General features: G+C 32.3%; 2 long non-coding RNA genes and 1 pseudogene across 4 annotated transcripts in view; 2 read left to right on the top strand and 1 right to left on the bottom strand.

Moving 5' to 3' along the window:
* The window catches only part of LOC139823859 (uncharacterized), a 315,960-nt gene that overhangs the window by 78,362 nt on the left and 219,163 nt on the right, over nt 1–18,435 (bottom strand). The window lies entirely within an intron of this gene.
* LOC139823872 (uncharacterized) lies at nt 176–2,505 on the top strand. Of its 3 annotated transcripts, XR_011734925.1 has the most exons (4): nt 176–1,188; nt 1,416–1,520; nt 1,798–1,879; nt 2,308–2,505. It is a non-coding gene; the product is annotated as an uncharacterized lncRNA (long non-coding RNA). The 3 variants fall into 3 exon arrangements; XR_011734924.1 differs by having other exon boundaries at nt 1,416–1,879; XR_011734926.1 differs by having other exon boundaries at nt 1,416–1,879; nt 2,270–2,505.
* Nucleotides 13,778–14,496, top strand: LOC139823883 (uncharacterized; annotated as a pseudogene).

The following is an 18,435-nucleotide window of genomic DNA, read 5'->3' as shown; positions in this document are numbered from 1 at the left end:
CAGTGGATCTGCAATTTCGCATACAATCTCGACTTAACAACCTCAGCATCAATCCCCCATCAGCCCCACTAGGGCTTTATTTTGTAGACCGTTTGTGACATTAGTTGTTTCTCCAGCTGTAGTAGGATAAAGAAAAATCGATTTGTTATTTATCGAAACATTTTTTAGGTCGGGACGTTTAGGAATGTACATTTTTTCAGCTAGATTAGTGCCTATAGTACATAAAAATTCGTTGAAAGTATTTGTAAGAGTGCAGTCCCATTAAGCACGGATCGAAATGACGGATCGGATTTCTCATTAGAATTGACTAGAATTGAGCGGTTCGTTCCAGTTCCGTTCCGTAACAGTTTTCTCTACCAGTCCCATGTAGCAAAAACGGATCGGAACGTCGCTTCGGTCGCAGGTAAATGTGCCTTATTCGTCGATATTTTGTTATTTTGATGCGACTGAAGCAATAAACATATATTATTTGTGCAATTATTATCTTGCCGATAACATTGTTGCGAGTACTCTGAAATACTGAATTGTAGGAGTAAAAAATATTTTGTAACCAGATTCCGTTCCGTTTTTGCTACATGGGACTGGTAGAGAAACTTTTTACGGAACGGAACGGACATGCGTGATTGAGTTGACAGAAAAAATGTCACAAAAAACGTAAACAATTTTGCGATTAATTTATTATTATAAGACAGAAACTCTACTTTTTTTTCTAAGAATTATAAATAAATACAAAATCGTACATCTCAATGTTTTCAACTTTACATACACATATATGTATAATGTAACAACGAAACATTCATTTTTTTAAACCCGAATATGAACTACTCGTCAGGTTTTATTGAAATAGAAATAAATGTTTTATTTGTTTATTACGTAATGTATAATGTATTGGTAGAAAGATAAAAATGTAATGATAATAGTACAAAATATAATAGAATAATAATACGAAAAATTTTGTCGCTTTTCATGTTTCGCCTCCGCTAATTCTTCGTCTTCTGTCCTGTGAACGAGACGCAGCAGCTCTACTTGCATTTGCCTTCTTCGAAGATAACACACTCTACGCAGGATATCTCCCAACTGCTCCAGGAAATTGTCCACTGCATCCTTCTTCGGCTCATTTTCGCGAAGTAACCGCTACAATATGTTGTTATACAGTGCCTGCACATCGCGGGATCGTGCTGTCTTCCTGTAACACAAAAAATTCCATTTAATGCATTCAAAGTAATGAATTTTCCTACATTTTCATACATTGTTAAACAAAGCTGATTGTCCATGAAAAAAGCAACACAATTATAATACGAAGATGTATCAATTATTTATGAAAATGTATGAAACGTGTGTCGATTATCAATTATTCAAAATTAGCTCTTTTTTTTTTACTGGTCTACAATTAGCCCAATTTCCCGTTCTTTCAGGATTGTCTGGCGTGCTACAAGTTATTGGAGAAGACACATTACATTCCTCTAATTCCAAATCGTTCAGGATCCGTGCATTATCTTCATCGCGACATATGTTCTGTGGTAGAGAGCTTGTACTAAAATTGAACAGCAAAGATATGTAAAAAAGTGTACTTTTTTATATATTAAAGCCTATATATGGAGGGGTAAAAGCCATAGTGCAAGTGGTGTAAGTTAAAATTTTTAAAATATTGATTTGTGTACATAGATGAAATCTGTGCGATATATAAATTGCATCTATGCACACAAGTCAATATTTTAAAAATTTTAACTTACACCACTATATAGCTTTTACCCATCCATATAAGACAAGTTATTACGTACGGGGTTTCTTGTGCAGCCTCGTCTAGAAATTGCATCCTTGAACAGAAGCGGAATGTACTTTTCTGGCGGATGTCCCGCTTCCGCACACGATTCGCTGCGTACGTAACCTTTCATTTTTTTACGAGCTTTTGAATAGCAGTCCCTCAGGAATGTCCATCGAGATTTCATCCACGCTACATCTTTAAAACCTGAAAATTCCTAGTTTAAATAACGAATTCAGAGGCGGGATTCTGTAAATCCTTAACGAGTTTCGATATCATTGCGCAGCTTTTTAACATATATAATACCTGCGCATATATAATACTAAAACTGTCGAAGTTATGAAATCCCGCTACAGCTCGCTTACACGAATACAAACGTACATATTTAGCCCATTTGCGAGTGCACATTAAATATACATTTATGAGTACATAAAACAAAGTAAAATGATAATATATATATTACCAAGATTATTAAAGACTTCATCCCACAATTCTCATCGTACACAGGAGCTTCGCTTTTGAACTGGCAACTTTTGATTCCATAGACCTGGTCTCTGCTCTACGGCATCGATGAGCATCTCGTCTATGATGTCTGCCGAGTATGAAGTAGACTCATTGCTACTCTCCGATGGTAGTGCGTCTCTCTGCGTACTTTCTCCTATTTCCTTCAATTCTGTTTACACATAAATTATATACTTATTAAATATATTTAATTTTTGCAAACAAATGTTGAAAGATATTTGCTTTCAAATAAAATTACTCATTGTAGCACGCCCCTTCTCGTCGACAACGAGGACATGAATACTTTCATCATAGCTTTTGAAGCACTTATGGGGGCTTGAATCTCCGCACAGGATCCGTACATTATCTGCCCACAGTAACCGCATTTTACAGCCTGCAAATATCAAACACATGTATAACTACATGAATCGCATAATATTTGATATGTTGTTCGTATTGAAAATATCTACGTGCTGAAAATCATGCGGTTAAAACCATATGGAAAAACAATGTGGTAAAACCACATTGTGAAAAAAATCCACATATATGCGTTCAATAATATAAAAAAAGTATTACTATCATGTGGTTTGTCGACATGTCCACAGATTTTGTCAATACAGGTGTCAATTTCAGGTTTTCTTTGGTAAACAAACAAAACTATAATCATATAACCTATATTTAAAATTATTATTACCGGCCCTTTTCCATGATTGTTGGTACTCATCTTGTAGAATTGTAGCTTGTTGTTATTATTGATGATATTATTTTTTCAATACAACGGCGTTTTAAACCTTGCGCGGGCAGAAACACCCGCCCGATCGGAAAGAATAGCAGGATCAAAAATTCACTAGAATTTCCTAGCAGAATCCGATCCGTCATTTCGATCCGTGCTCAATAATAAAGGTGCGATTTTATTGACGCTAGAAACCAGCGCGGCGGCGTCAAGAAAATGTAGTGGGGTCTTGAAGTTTAGACCGTCTCAACTTTTTAGCGTACCGCAAAATTCAACGAAACTTCTTCCCCCACTACATTTTCTTGACGCTGCCGCTGGTTTCTAGCGTCATTGAAATCGCACCTTAACGGGACTGCACCCTAAGTTTTATAGGATCATCAATAACTTTCCCCTCGGTTTTAATTTGACTATACATATACGACTCGATTTAGATTTCCCTTTGTTTCGTTTCTCTCGAACCATAATTCCAAAGAAACTTACTATTATTACATCTTTCTTCAACGTCATTAATTCTTATCGCATGGCAAATTGGTTCTATCAATAACTTTTTGCAGTAGTTTAGAATAATTTTTATATTCATATTCAGCCTCTTCGTTATTACAACTTTTTTTCATTTATCATACATTTCTTTAGTATTGGGCGCTACAATGATACCCTGTGCGATCCATTTTTGGTCTTTTAAAAAAAAATTTTTGTTTTTATTCGTAGCTAAATCGATAATATTTTTGATCTTACATACAAGCAATTGCAGTGCATCATTTGCATTTTTGATATTTTTCACTACCCTCCCCCTCCCCCTCTTCTTTTTGACTCAAATCTCGCAATTTTGTAAAATCAAGAGAGACACGGTAGTGTTTCGCGCCAAGTACACGTCTTGCGTTACGCGACACGTAAGCCAACGCACAAAGAAAAACGTAAGCAGGCTACTTCCAGTATGGGATCCCGCGGTGTTGTAATATCTTATAATTAATTCTTTTTTTCCACGATTATGTATTATAAGATTGCTAATACATACTGTTTATCGATACGTCGATACGCGATTATCAACAAACTAAGATTACCGACAGGAATAGTTTGCGCGATTATCATGATTTATTATGTTCGTGGTTCTAGTCTTGACATTTTATGTCAGTGACATGTCAATGACGCGATGCGAATCCGTGAATTGAGCAAGGATTCATAACGAAGCAAACAAAAGAAGCAATTAGTATTCTAATTTGTAAGTAGAGTGTTTGCTGTCCCTTTTTGCGTATAATTATGAAAAATATTAAATATTTATGTACTTATAGGATTGTCTCTGGAATTTGACGCAACACGTGTGTTTACGGTGTCTAAAGGTATGTAACATAATACATATAAAATTACCGTCTCGATACTTCGATATCATTTGGAACATTTTTAAGGTAGTTTGTCCGTGACGATACTGTTAAAAAGTTAATTACAGATAAATGACATTGTGGTATTTGGCTGGGATTGTCCGTGTTACGGATGTGTGTAAATCTCATATGTATGTACATATATATACACACACTAATGTATACTATTATACATCTTTAAAGGTTAGCTGTCATATTCTTGCAAGTTCTTTTATCATCTAGTTTTTCATTAAATACATGTATGTAAAAAAAGCTAACTTTTATTTACATTGTACATGTGTGTAGAACATGTTTACGTTAATATGCTGTCTAAATTTTACAAGATTCCTAAAAAAATGAGTTTACGGATGTACTACCTTAAAATCAGTGAGATATATTGGAGAAATTTTTATTGTTATTTTATTCTTGCAAATAAAAATATAAAATATGATTATTTTACAGGTGTTTGTATTTTGGAAGATGTATGTTATACAATACACGATGTTTTACGCTTCGTGAGATCAATTTCAATCATAGTCTCTTGAGATAATTTTGAGATGTATTATTATTATGTACAGTTAAGTATGGCACGCCGTTTTGTTATTTATTAATAAGATTTTTTAATCTAAAATAAAAATTTAGTAATTGATTTAAACTGAAGTAGATAGTTTTTCGGAACCATTTTTATTATGTCATAACTCATAACATAATAAAAATGAATTAAAATTATGTATTCACGTAAAATTAATTCAAAATAAAAATTTTATGAATAAATAGCAAAACGGCGTGCCATACATAGAGAAAGGTACAGTTTATATGTCGAATTACTTTTATGTCAAGACATAATTTTAATTCATTTTTATTATGTCATGAGATAATATTAATGTATTTTTATTATGTCGTAACATAATAATAATTGCAGAAATTTAAATTATGTAAGCTATCATAGTAATTCAGTAAATTAAAATTATGCTGCAACCATGGTGGAAGAACACAGGTGTGCTCATACTCGTGACGAATTTCATACGGTTCTGCGCAGATGCCAGATGCAACCATTTTTAAGTGTCAGTTTCAAAACATTTAAGGTTGTACCAAGTGATATTGTGACATATCATCATGAGTACGTGTTCAATAAAAACGTGTAAAAACAATTCTCGAAAGAATTAAAAAAATATTCATTTTTTTTGGAACCCCAACAGAATTATTGATTAATCCAGATAATGGATTAATCATATTTCTAGAGGAAGAATAATCAGCCCTTGTGTCGAATTATTTGAAACAGCGAAAATTATGGAAAAGTTATATCAAGATTATCATGGTTCTTCTATTTGTAAGACAAAAATAAATAAGTAAAACATAAAAATAAATAAGTAAGGCTGCGGTCCACTTGATGCTACAAATTCTTTGGAGCGTTCTTCTTCTCCTTATTTCTTCATTGAAAGAAAAGAGAAAAGGAATGCTTCGAAGCATTTGTAGCGTCAAGTGGACCGCAGCCTATAAGAGCCTCCGCACAAGACTCTCGTATGATAGCGTAGCGTAACTTAACGTGGATCAACGTGGCACAAGAAACGTATCGGTTAGAGCCTCCGCACAAAACTTTCGTATGGTAACGTAACGTAGATCAATGCACAAGAAACGTATTGACGTATAACGCCGTAACCGATACGTTTCTTGTGCGTTGACCCACGTTTCGTTACACTACGTTACCATACGAAAATCTTATGCGGAGGCTCACACTAATGACATAACGCCAAATTCAAACTGTACCGCGGCAAGATGGAGGTATCTGGCATCAATTTCTCATTGGTTGTTAGAAATATATGCGCAAGAGCACACCTGTGTTCTTCCACCATGGCTGCAACATAATAAAAATTCACGAATTAAAATTATGTCATGGTTAATAGAATTTCAGTGAATAAAAATTATGCCATGACATAATGAAAATTGAAAATTAGAATTACGTGCTACTATTATTTCAATCCTAGATTTCATATAAAATTTTAATTTGAAAGAAATTTTTATTATGTCAAGACATAATATTTATTCGGAATTCCCATTATGTACATAATTTTAATTCTCGAATTTTTATTATGTACATAATTTTAATTCGTGAATTTTTATTATGTACATAATTTTAATTCTTGAATTTCCATTATGTACATAATTTTAATTCTTGAATTTCCATTATGTACATAATTTTAATTCCTGAATTTTTATTATGTACATAATTTTAATTCTTGAATTTCCATTATGTACATAATTTTAATTCCTGAATTTTTATTATGTACATAATTTTAATTCTTGAATTTCCATTATGTACATAATTTTAATTCCTGAATTTTTATTATGTACATAATTTTAATTCCTAAATTGCCATTATGTACATAATTTTAATTCTTGAATTGCCATTATGTACATAATTTTAATTCTTGAATTGCCATTATGTACATAATTTTAATTCCTGAATTTTTATTATGTACATAATTTTAATTCTTGAATTTCCATTATGTACATACATAATAGAAATTCAAGAATTAAAATTATGTACATAATTTTAATTCCTGAATTTTTATTATGTCTACACGGAGAGAAAAATCTTACCTCTGTGGTATGAGCGCCTCCCATGCATAAAAAGCATGTAGCGCTGCCTTGCATCAAACGCATGAATTTGTCCGTTTAATATCCTACTTCATGCCTGTGGTGGCATGAATTTATGTGTTTGATGCAAGGCAGCGCTACTGTTTTTTATGCATAAGAGGCGCTCATACCACAGTGGTAAGATTTTTCTCTCCGTGTAGACAAATAAAAATTCATCTAATTTTTATTATGTCTAGACATAATTTTAATTCTGCCGCTAGGGAATTTTTAAGTCGATTCTTATGAATCAAGCTTGAATTCGATGTCCACGTGTCTCAGGTTGCCGATGACGAGGTCCAGATAGTGCGCTTCATAGTTTTCGGTGTCTACGTGTATTAATACCTTGAATTCGATGTCCACGTGTCCCAGGTTGCCGATGAGGTCCACATAGTGCGCTCCATAGTTTTCGGTGTCTAGGTGTATTAATACCTTGAATTTGATGTCCACGTGTCCCAGGTTGCCGATGACGGGTTCCAGATAGTGCGCTCCATAGTTTTTGGTGTGTGTGTGTCCAGGTGTAATAATACGTTGAATTCGATGTCTAGGTGTCCTACGTTGCCGATGACGAGGTCCACATAATGCGCTCCGTAGTTTTCGGTGTCTAGGTGTATTAATACCTTGAATTCGATGTCCACGTGTCCCAGGTATAATTTCGTTTTACAACTTAGCATGTACTTTATGTTGTAAAGCGAGGTCCACGCAGCCTACCGGCGGGGTGGGTGCGGGGAAGGGGGGGAACCGAAGGCCCCCCCTCGCACCCCCCGTTGTGTGTGTGTGTGTGTGTGCTTCCCACAAACCACCATGTTTTTTTATCTTTTCGCGATTTTCTGCCGATGTTAAGGCCCGTATTCATATGGCAGTTTTATAGATGTTAGCCTTAAATTGATAGAAATAAAGCTTAAGTCGTAGGCAAATAAACCAATCTTCGATTACTTTAATATGTGAGATAATTTTTTGTTTTTTTTTTGTTTTTAAGACTAATAATAAACCAACAAACGCTAAAATAAGACCAACAATCATCAGCAAACGATTACGCATTAATAAGGCTTTTTTGAAATTAAAAATAAAATTTTTTCGGCTAACTTAATGCTAATTTTTCTTTTTAAATTAAAAAAAAAATATAAGAACCAACAAACGTTGTAATTAGGCCAACAATCACCAACAAACGACCAACAAACGATAAAAAAATATGAAAATTAATAAAGTCGAAGTTGACCGGCTAAGTTACCGGAGCTGTACACACGTACGGCGTCAGAAATGCCTTTACACCAAAATGGCTACTATTGGGGCACATCAGCCATTTTGGTGTAAAGGCATTTCTGACGCCGTGTGTAGGGGAGACCGGGGCTAAGCCGACACTATTTTTTCAAAGGCAATTTTTAATATTTAATTAAAATTTTTAGGCAAATTTAATGATATATATTTAAAGAGTGTTTCTTCAGGTACAAAATTGATTGAGGAAGTTTTGCTGTACGTCGCTTTGTTTTGCCGCCAGGAAAGGAAAAGTGACGCAAAGACAAATTTTCGAATTGAAAAATGACGGGGCGAACTCGACACCCCGCCGGGGCAAACTCAACACTTTGTTTGATCGACACAATTTGATCTAGAACTTATTTTTTTATTGTTTAAAAATAAAAATACATTGTTTATCAAATGAAAAGACATTGTGTATTAGAAACAAAAAGTCGGAATAAAGTAAACAATTATTTAAAATAATGAGAAAAAAAAGATTAAACTTTTAATTATCTTTTTCTGAACTGTCTGAAAAACAATTTATACACGTAAACTCGCGATCAGATGTGCGCACACATTCGTCATGAGCCATACGGTTGCATAAGATGCATTGTTTGTTATTAGAAGCTAATGAAATGTTTTCCGAACACACGCAACAGATGTTCCTTAAATCGTCATCGGAATCGGACGAAACAGTGACCTTTTTTGCGATAATGTCACTTTAGGTTAGTGTCGTCTTTGCCCCGGTGACGTCGTGTCGACTTAGCCCCGAACGTCGTTTTTTACTTTTGTTACTCCAAAAATATATAAATTTTGAAAATATGCAAAAATTATTATCGGATTCGTATAAAGCATCGAATTTTCCATCAAAATCACTTAGCGGTAGATTCGCAAGAGTAAAGCTCGATGAAAGAGTAGACATTTTCGAGAGATTAGAAAAATTACTTTTTACTATCAAAAACACTTATGTCGCGTTAAAAATTACACTATAACTCAGAATGTTACCAAATTCCGTTGATAATACTGGCACATAAAGACGCATTTACAGTAGCAAAGGCAAGTTTCTACGATAGATTTAAATTGGCAAAAAGCCTAGTGTCAAGTTCGCCCCGCTGTCGGCTTAGCCCCGGTCTCCCCTACATAATAAAAATTCATGAATTAAAATTATGTACATAATAAAAATTCGGGAATTAAAATTATGTTCACATAATAAAAATTCAAGAATTAAAATTATGTACATAATTACGAATATTGCAGTTAAAGTGCAGTTTAAAATGCATTTGGTGCATAAAGTGCACCCGTACTCCTGTCGATCCTTAAGAATCGGCAGGAGTCACGGTGGAGACCTGTGTCAGGTTGGGTTAGCTGCGAGTCTTTTTTTATTATAAATTTTTAAGAGCCAAAATGAAAAATCCGGCTCTGTACCGGGTTACGGCTGATCTTACTGATTAAAACGAGCATAATTTTAATGAGATTTGTAAATTAATTTGACTAAAATTTAGGATAAACGAATCCGTAATTTTGACATGTTGGCCGGTCGGAATTACGAATTTGTTTTTCCAAAATTTTAGCCAAAATAATTAACAAATCTCATTAAAATTAGACATGAAATTCAACGTATTATTACGACACCGAAAACTATGAAGCGCACTATCTGGACCTTGTCATCAGCAACCTGGGACACGTGGACATCGAATTCAAGGTATTAATACACCTAGACACCGAAAACTACGGAGCGCATTATGTGGACCTCGTCATCGGCAACGTAGGACACCTAGACATCGAATTCAACGTATTATTACACCTGGACACACACACACCAAAAACTATGGAGCGCACTATCTGGAACCCGTCATCGGCAACCTGGGACACGTGGACATCGAATTCAAGGTATTAATACACCTAGACACCGAAAACTACGGAGCGCACTATCTGGACCTCGTCATCGGCAACCTGGGACACGTGGACATCGAATTCAAGGTATTAATACACCTAGACACCAAAAACTATGGAGCGCACTATGTGGACCTCGTCATCGGCAACCTGGGACACGTGGACATCAAATTCGAGGTATTATTACACCTGGACACCGAAAACTATGAAGCGCACTATCTGGACCTCGTCATCGGCAACCTGGGACACGTGGACATCGAATTCAAAATATTAATACACGTAGACACCGAAAACTACGGAGCGCACTATGTGGACCTCGTCATCGGCAACGTAGGACACCTAGACATCGAATTCAACGTATTATTACACCTGAACACACACACACACACACACACACACACACACACACACACACACACACACACCGAAAACTATGGAGCGCACTATCTGGACCCCGTCATCGGCAACCTGGGACACGTGGACATCGAATTCAAGGTATTAATACACGTAGACACCGAAAACTATGAAGCGCACTATCTGGACCTCGTCATCGGCAACCTGAGACACGTGGACATCGAATTCAAGCTTGATTCATAAGAATCGACTTAAAAATTCCCTAGCGGCAGAATTAAAATTATGTCTAGACATAATAAAAATTGGATGAATTTTTATTATGTCTAGACATAATAAAAATTCAGGAATTAAAATTATGTACATAATTTTAATTCTTGAATTTCTATTATGTACATAATGGAAATTCAAGAATTAAAATTATGTACATAATAAAAATTCAGGAATTAAAATTATGTACATAATGGCAATTCAAGAATTAAGCCCCTTGCACAATGACAGGCAACAGGCAATAGGAACAGGAAATAACCAAAAAATCGTTAATTACAACCTAAAAAAATCAAATGCTATGATTGGTTGGCAATAGGCAATAGGCACAGAATTTCCAACGTGACGGAAACTCTGTGTCTATTGCCTGTGTCACTGTTTATTCTGCATTTATACATGATTCTGATTTCTATTCCCTGTTCCTATTGCCTGTTGCCTGGCATTGTGCAAGGGGCTTTAAAATTATGTACATAATGGCAATTCAAGAATTAAAATTATGTACATAATGGCAATTCAGGAATTAAAATTATGTACATAATAAAAATTCAGGAATTAAAATTATGTACATAATGGAAATTCAAGAATTAAAATTATGTACATAATAAAAATTCAGGAATTAAAATTATGTACATAATGGAAATTCAAGAATTAAAATTATGTACATAATAGAAATTCAAGAATTAAAATTATGTACATAATAGAAATTCAAGAATTAAAATTATGTACATAATGGAAATTCAAGAATTAAAATTATGTAGATAAAAATTCAAGAATTAAAATTATGTACATAATACAAATTGTAAAATTAAAATTATGTACATAATACAAAATCGGCAATTACAATTATGTGCATAATTTTAATTTCCGAAAACATTTTATGTCATAACATAAAATAAATTCAGAAATAATATTTTGTCTAGACATAATTTTAGTTCTGCATTTTCAATTATGTAATAGCTTAATAATAATTCAATGAATTATAAATATGTCTAGACATAAAATAATTTCTTTTCTTTGAGTATCAATTTAATTTGGTAGAATTTTTATGATAGTATTAAATAGCAAAACGGCGTGCCATAGTTAAGAAGCTATAATGATAATAATATACATATAGAATTATTATTACATTATCAAGAATAAAATTTAGAATGGAAATTTCATTTGTCTTACTTGATAGTTATTTTAGTCTAGATAGACAGTTTTATATAGAATTTGATGTCAATAATACATCATTAATAAGAAAAATCAGAACTACTGTAATTTTAAACAACCAACAATTATAACAGTAAACTTTTTCGGGTGTTTCGAAAAAAATTTTTAATTTTATATGATATTTTTTTGCAAAATATTGCAAAATGATTTCAAAAATATTTTTCTCTGTAACAATACAACTTCTAAAAAACAAGTACATCTGTAAAAAAAAATTATGTTTTATATTTCTTTTATACGTAGCATTAAAATATACAAGTAATGGTATATACATGTTAAATATCTGAGTTTATAATTTGTGAATGTTACATATATATTTTATTATTATATGGTTTTACTGTCAATAAACTTAGATAAATTTAAAAAACTGTCTTTTAAAAAAGTTTCCGTATTACAAAATATATTTAAAAAATGTTAATTATTGTGTTACATAGTAGACTACATACAAAATATATATATATACTAGAACAACACAAGGGCGCGCGCTACGCGCGCGCCATTTATTCTATTCATTCATTTATAATATATCACTTAAAAGTTTGGAAGTATTATAATTATTTAACACATATAAAATTATAAAGTCCATACTTTAATTATGATAATTAGCGTAACACTTGTGACAGAATTTAATTTTATCTTATAAGGTATATCAAACTATATATATCTATATATTTTTTAAATACGTCCTTTTCAAAGAAGTAACAGGAGGGAAAGTTAAACCTAGGGAAAAAGTAAAATTTCTAAATCTTCTATACCATTAAATTGATTCGAAATTGAATAATCGAGTTGGAGAAGACAAACGTAATTATAAATATAAAGAATAATTTTAAAATATGTCTTTAACTTATATACATTAAACAAAAATTTTAGACAATAATTGCCAATAAAAAGTTGTTTTATTGTAAGTAAAATTATAACACAATATTAATAATAAAAGGAATAAAAACAAGAAGAAAATTAATTGTAAATATTTTAGATATTTTTAATTACATTTAACATTATTTATATTAAAACATTAAACATTTAACATTAAACATTAAATACTATATTAAATTTTTAACAATTAAAAAAAAAACGTTTTTTTCAAAGCAAGAACATTACATTCAAGTAATTTTCTTATTCTTAAAGAAATATATAAACGATAATAAATAAATAAATAAATATTATAAATACGTACAATACGTTATTATAAATACGTACAAGTATACATAGGTAAAAGAGAGCATTAATATAGACGGTATTACAAGATATTTTGTAGTATTCCACATTGTTTCTGCTCTCTCCCCCATCATCCTTCTCTGACTCTTCTCCCAATTGATTTTTATTTAATAATTTAAATTAAAGCAAATTTTAACGTAAAAATATAAGTCAAAGATGATTTTAATTTAACAATATAAGTAAGTTAAAGTTAATTTTAATTTAAGTTATTATTTATAACATTAGTTAATAAAGAAGACACTAAATACAAGCCTGACATTTATGGCGACACAATTACAATTATACGTACTATTAAAAATACCTCGTCATATAAGATTAAAAAATGGGAAGGAAAAGTTGTTTCTACAAAACAAGATGAATTGGACAGTATCATAACGACGATGAATATACAGATTGATAATCCAATATCTGTTTTAAATCAGGATGTTTCAAGAACATTTTTAGTTACTTCTAAACCCGATGAAAAGTATAATTTATTTATGAAAGCTATTCTCTTGGATACCATTGAAAATAATTATAAGGAGGATTTCTATATAGTCGAAGAAGAATACAATAAATTAAGGATATACTCATTGACTTATAAAAGTTAACTTTCCGTCAACTTTTCGTTAATTATGCTCTTTAACAAGTGAAGAAGCCTGCGAGATAATGTCGGACATGTCAAAAGTGCCAAAAAATTGCAAAAGAGCGTTTACTTTACATGAATACACATTCTACCCCAATCCAAATTACAGGTCTTATGAGGGAAGATGTACACGCGCTAAATATCTTCATGTTTCTATAAAACATAATAAAAATAATGCAAATGCTGAAAGAATATTTTCAAATAACTGAAAACAAAAAACAGGGAACCAACGCAGCATATAACGCTATATTTGAAAAAATAATTCGCACTACTTTCGAATTGAATAATGTAACCAAGACGGTCCACAAGCTAAGATCTACACAAAGTGAATGTACTAATTTGATTAATGAACTGAAAGATGAAATTGATTTGCATGATGCCAGTTGTATTGATGTTTTCCGTAACAAAGCCGCGGAGTTGGAAAAGAAAATAGCGCAGAAAAGTGGCTTGGGAAAGGCTTTAGCTAAAAACGTGCAGCAGCTTCAGAAGACCGTTGACTTCTTTGATTTGGTTTGTCAATCTGGTAGTGTTTAGCCTGGGACATTTTTCAGTGGCGTTGGAAACCGCTTTCTTTACCACTGTTTCTTGTATATCAAATTCCCTCTTTGCGCACTGTATGGCGAATTTCCCGTAATTTTTTAGTAACATGCTGTGTGCCGATGCTTTTCCTTCTCCCATGTCAACTCCTTAATTTAATGTATTTTTACATGAATATGTCCTTAATTTATTGTATTCTTTTTCGACTATATTGAAATCCTCCTTATAATTATTTTCAATGGTATCCAAGAGAGTAGCTTTCATAAATAAATTATACTTTTCATCAGGTTTATAGAAGTAACTAAAAATGTTCTTAAAACGTCCTGATTTAAAACAGATATTGGATTATCAATCTGTATATTCATCGTCGTTATGATACTGTTCAATTCATCTTGTTTTGTAGAAACAATTTTTTCTTTCCATTTTTTAGTTTCTGGAGACGTTAAAGATGAATATTTTATCACGCGATCACAGATGATTTCACCCATTCAGCTTTCAGTCGTTGCTCGACTCTTTATCGTACCGTACACTCACATGTATTTTGAATTACAAAACAATTACACATGTACGACGTTTACACCTTTATAAATACGTACAAGTATACACAGGTAAAAGAGAGCATTAATATAGACGGTATTACAAGATATTTTGTAGTATTCCACATTGTTTCTGCTCTCTCCCCCATCATCCTTCTCTGACTCTTCTCCCAATTGATTTTTATTTAATAATTTAAATTAAAGCAAATTTTAACGTAAAAATATAAGTCTGAAGCTGCTGCACGTTTTTAGCTAAAGCCTTTCCCAAGCCACTTTTCTGCGCTATTTTCTTTTCCAACTCCGCGGCTTCGTTACGGAAAACATCAATACAACTGGCATCATGCAAATCAATTTCATCTTTCAGTTCATTAATCAAATTAGTACATTCACTTTGTGTAGATCTTAGCTTGTGGACCGTCTTGGTTACATTATTCAATTCGAAAGTAGTGCGAATTATTTTTTCAAATATAGCGTTATATGCTGCGTTGGTTCCCTGTTTTTTGTTTTCAGTTATTTGAAAATATTCTTTCAGCATTTGCATTATTTTTATTATGTTTTATAGAAACATGAAGATATTTAGCGCGTGTACATCTTCCCTCATAAGACCTGTAATTTGGATTGGGGTAGAATGTGTATTCATGTAAAGTAAACGCTCTTTTGCAATTTTTTGGCACTTTTGACATGTCCGACATTATCTCGCAGGCTTCTTCACTTGTTAAAGAGCATAATTAATGAAAAGTTAACGGAAAGTTGACTTTTATAAGTCAATGAGTATATCCTTAATTTATTGTATTCTTCTTCGACTATATAGAAATCCTCCTTATAATTATTTTCAATGGTATCCAAGAGAATAGCTTTCATAAATAAATTATACTTTTCATCGGGTTTAGAAGTAATTAAAAATGTTCTTGAAACATCCTGATTTAAAACAGATATTGGATTATCAATCTGTATATTCATCGTCGTTATGATACTGTCCAATTCATCTTGTTTTGTAGAAACAATTTTTTCTTCCCATTTTTTAATCTTATATGACGAGGTATTTCCAATAGTACGTATAATTGTAATTGTGTCGCCATAAATGTCAGGCTTGTATTTAGTGTCTTTTTTTATTAACTAATGTTATAAATAATAACTTAAATTGAAATTAACTTTAACTTACTTATATTGTTAGATTAAAATCATCTTTGACTTATATTTTTACGTTAAAATTTGCTTTAATTTAAATTATTAAATAAAAATCAATTGGGAGAAGAGTCAGAGAAGGATGATGGGGGAGAGAGCAGAAACAATGTGGAATACTATTGTACAAAATATCTTGTAATACCGTCTATATTAATGCTCTCTTTTACCTGTGTATACTTGTACGTATTTATAAAGGTGTAAACGTCGTACATGTGTAATTGTTTTGTAATTCAAAATACATGTGAGTGTATGATACGATAAAGAGTCGAGCAACGACTGAAAGCTGAATGGGTGAAATCATCTGTGATCGCGTGATAAAATATTCATCTTTAACGTCTCCAGGAACTAAAAAATGGAAAGAAAAAATTGTTTCTACAAAACAAGATGAATTGGACAGTATCATAACGACGATAAATATACAGATTGATAATCCAATATCTGTTTTAAATCAGGACGTTTTAAGAACATTTTTAGTTACTTCTATAAACCTGATGAAAAGTATAATTTATTTATGAAAGCTACTCTCTTGGATACCATTGAAAATAATTATAAGGAGGATTTCAATATAGTCAAAAAAGAATACAATAAATTAAGGACATACTCATATAAAATTACATTAAATTAAGGAGTTGACATGGGAGAAGGAAAGGCATCGGCACCAGTGTCAGCATGCTACTCAAAAGTTACGGGAAATTCGCCATACAGTGCGTAAAGAGGGAATTTAATATACAAGAAACAGTGGTAAAGAAAGCGGTTTTTATCGCCACTGAAAAATGTCCCAGACTAAACACTACAAGATTGACAAACCAAATCAAAATTTTACTAACTGAGTTAAGAGATAAAATTCGCGAAATAGAAAACCAGTTTGACTGTTTGGATAAATTATGACGACAACTGAAAGAAAAGGAAGAAAAATATGGAGTAAACATTAAATTTGCATCTCAATTGAAACAAAATTGCGAAAAACATATCGAACGAGTGAAGCATCGACAGAATATGTTCCTTCTCCTAAGGGACTTGTATAGTGTCTGTGTGCAGAAAGCTTTCAACGATGTGCTTTCTTTAAGACAATATAAGAGCATTGTGGTGATCGATCATACAAATAAACTGCTTGATTTACATGTGAGTGTACGGTATGATAAAGAGTCGAGCAACGACTGAAAACTGAATGGGTGAAATCATCTGTGATCGCGTGATAAAACATCCATCTTTAAGATCTCCTGGAGCTAAAATACTGCTTTGAAGAGAATTCTTGCCATGAGAACTTTTGATCAGGATGACATGATCAACATTTTCCCAAAGTTTCAGACAAATCCGCTGAGAATCCATTTCCATAGGTTCTTGTGCGGGGTCCTTTGTAAGATTAACACGCGACGTCTTTTAAAATTCAAAGCCGAACTACAACTGACAAGTTGTAATTGTTTAATTGAAATAATTCAATTTAACTACTTGAAAATATTCCCACATATGTAATTATTAAATGAGCGAGGAAGGTAGAGGGAGAGAAGAAGAGGGAAGAGATACTATTCCTACAATTTTTCATAAAAGTAAAATGTGTCGTATCGTTTATATTAAAGAAAATTCAAGATTTATCGTACCAACTCAGCCAGAAATGACCGATGTCTATCGACGTCGATTTGATGAGTCATTTCTCGCTGGGAATTGCCAGTTTATGTATACAGAAATGATTTATTCTTAAATTACGCACAAATTACAATCAATACAAATGTATTTGAAACAAGCAAGTTGGAGGAAATTACAGTTTTTTGACCATAAGAATATTCAGATAAAATAACAATTGTTTTAAATTTATAATTAATTTTTAATAAATGTCGATAACCATTTTAGAGCAATTGATCATATCTATTTTATAGCTTAGTACAATAAAGCTAGTTTATTTATTCAGATATCCACATTTCGACTAAGTATTAGTATTATAGTAATAAAGATATATATATATATATATATATATATATATATATATATATAGGTATATACGTATTATGGCGTGAGAGAGAGAGAGAGAGAGAGAAAGAGAGAGAGAGAGAGAGATGATTGATTGATTGATTGATTTTATATATGCCCAAGCAATAGCTAAAGGGCAAAGAATGAATACAATATGCATTGAATACATGTAAATAGAACCTGTTCATGTTCATGCTTTCTCCCAAACAATACACACTTAAAACTAACTTACAACTAACTCGCCTTAAAAATTAATGCAACTTAAAACTAAGAGAATAACGCTACGAAAAAATAACTACAAAGAAAAAATACAGAAATACAGCAATTCGCAAGAACAAAAGTCCAAAGAACCCACTACTCAGATTCAGACGAAAGCAAATACTCACGAAGAAGGCTTTTGAATAATGCAAGAGAAGATGTAATTTCAT

This window comes from Temnothorax longispinosus, unplaced genomic scaffold, assembly GCF_030848805.1.
Source record: "Temnothorax longispinosus isolate EJ_2023e unplaced genomic scaffold, Tlon_JGU_v1 HiC_scaffold_20, whole genome shotgun sequence".
NCBI lineage: Eukaryota > Metazoa > Arthropoda > Insecta > Hymenoptera > Formicidae > Temnothorax > Temnothorax longispinosus.
This window is presented reverse-complemented; position numbering and strand designations above follow the sequence as displayed.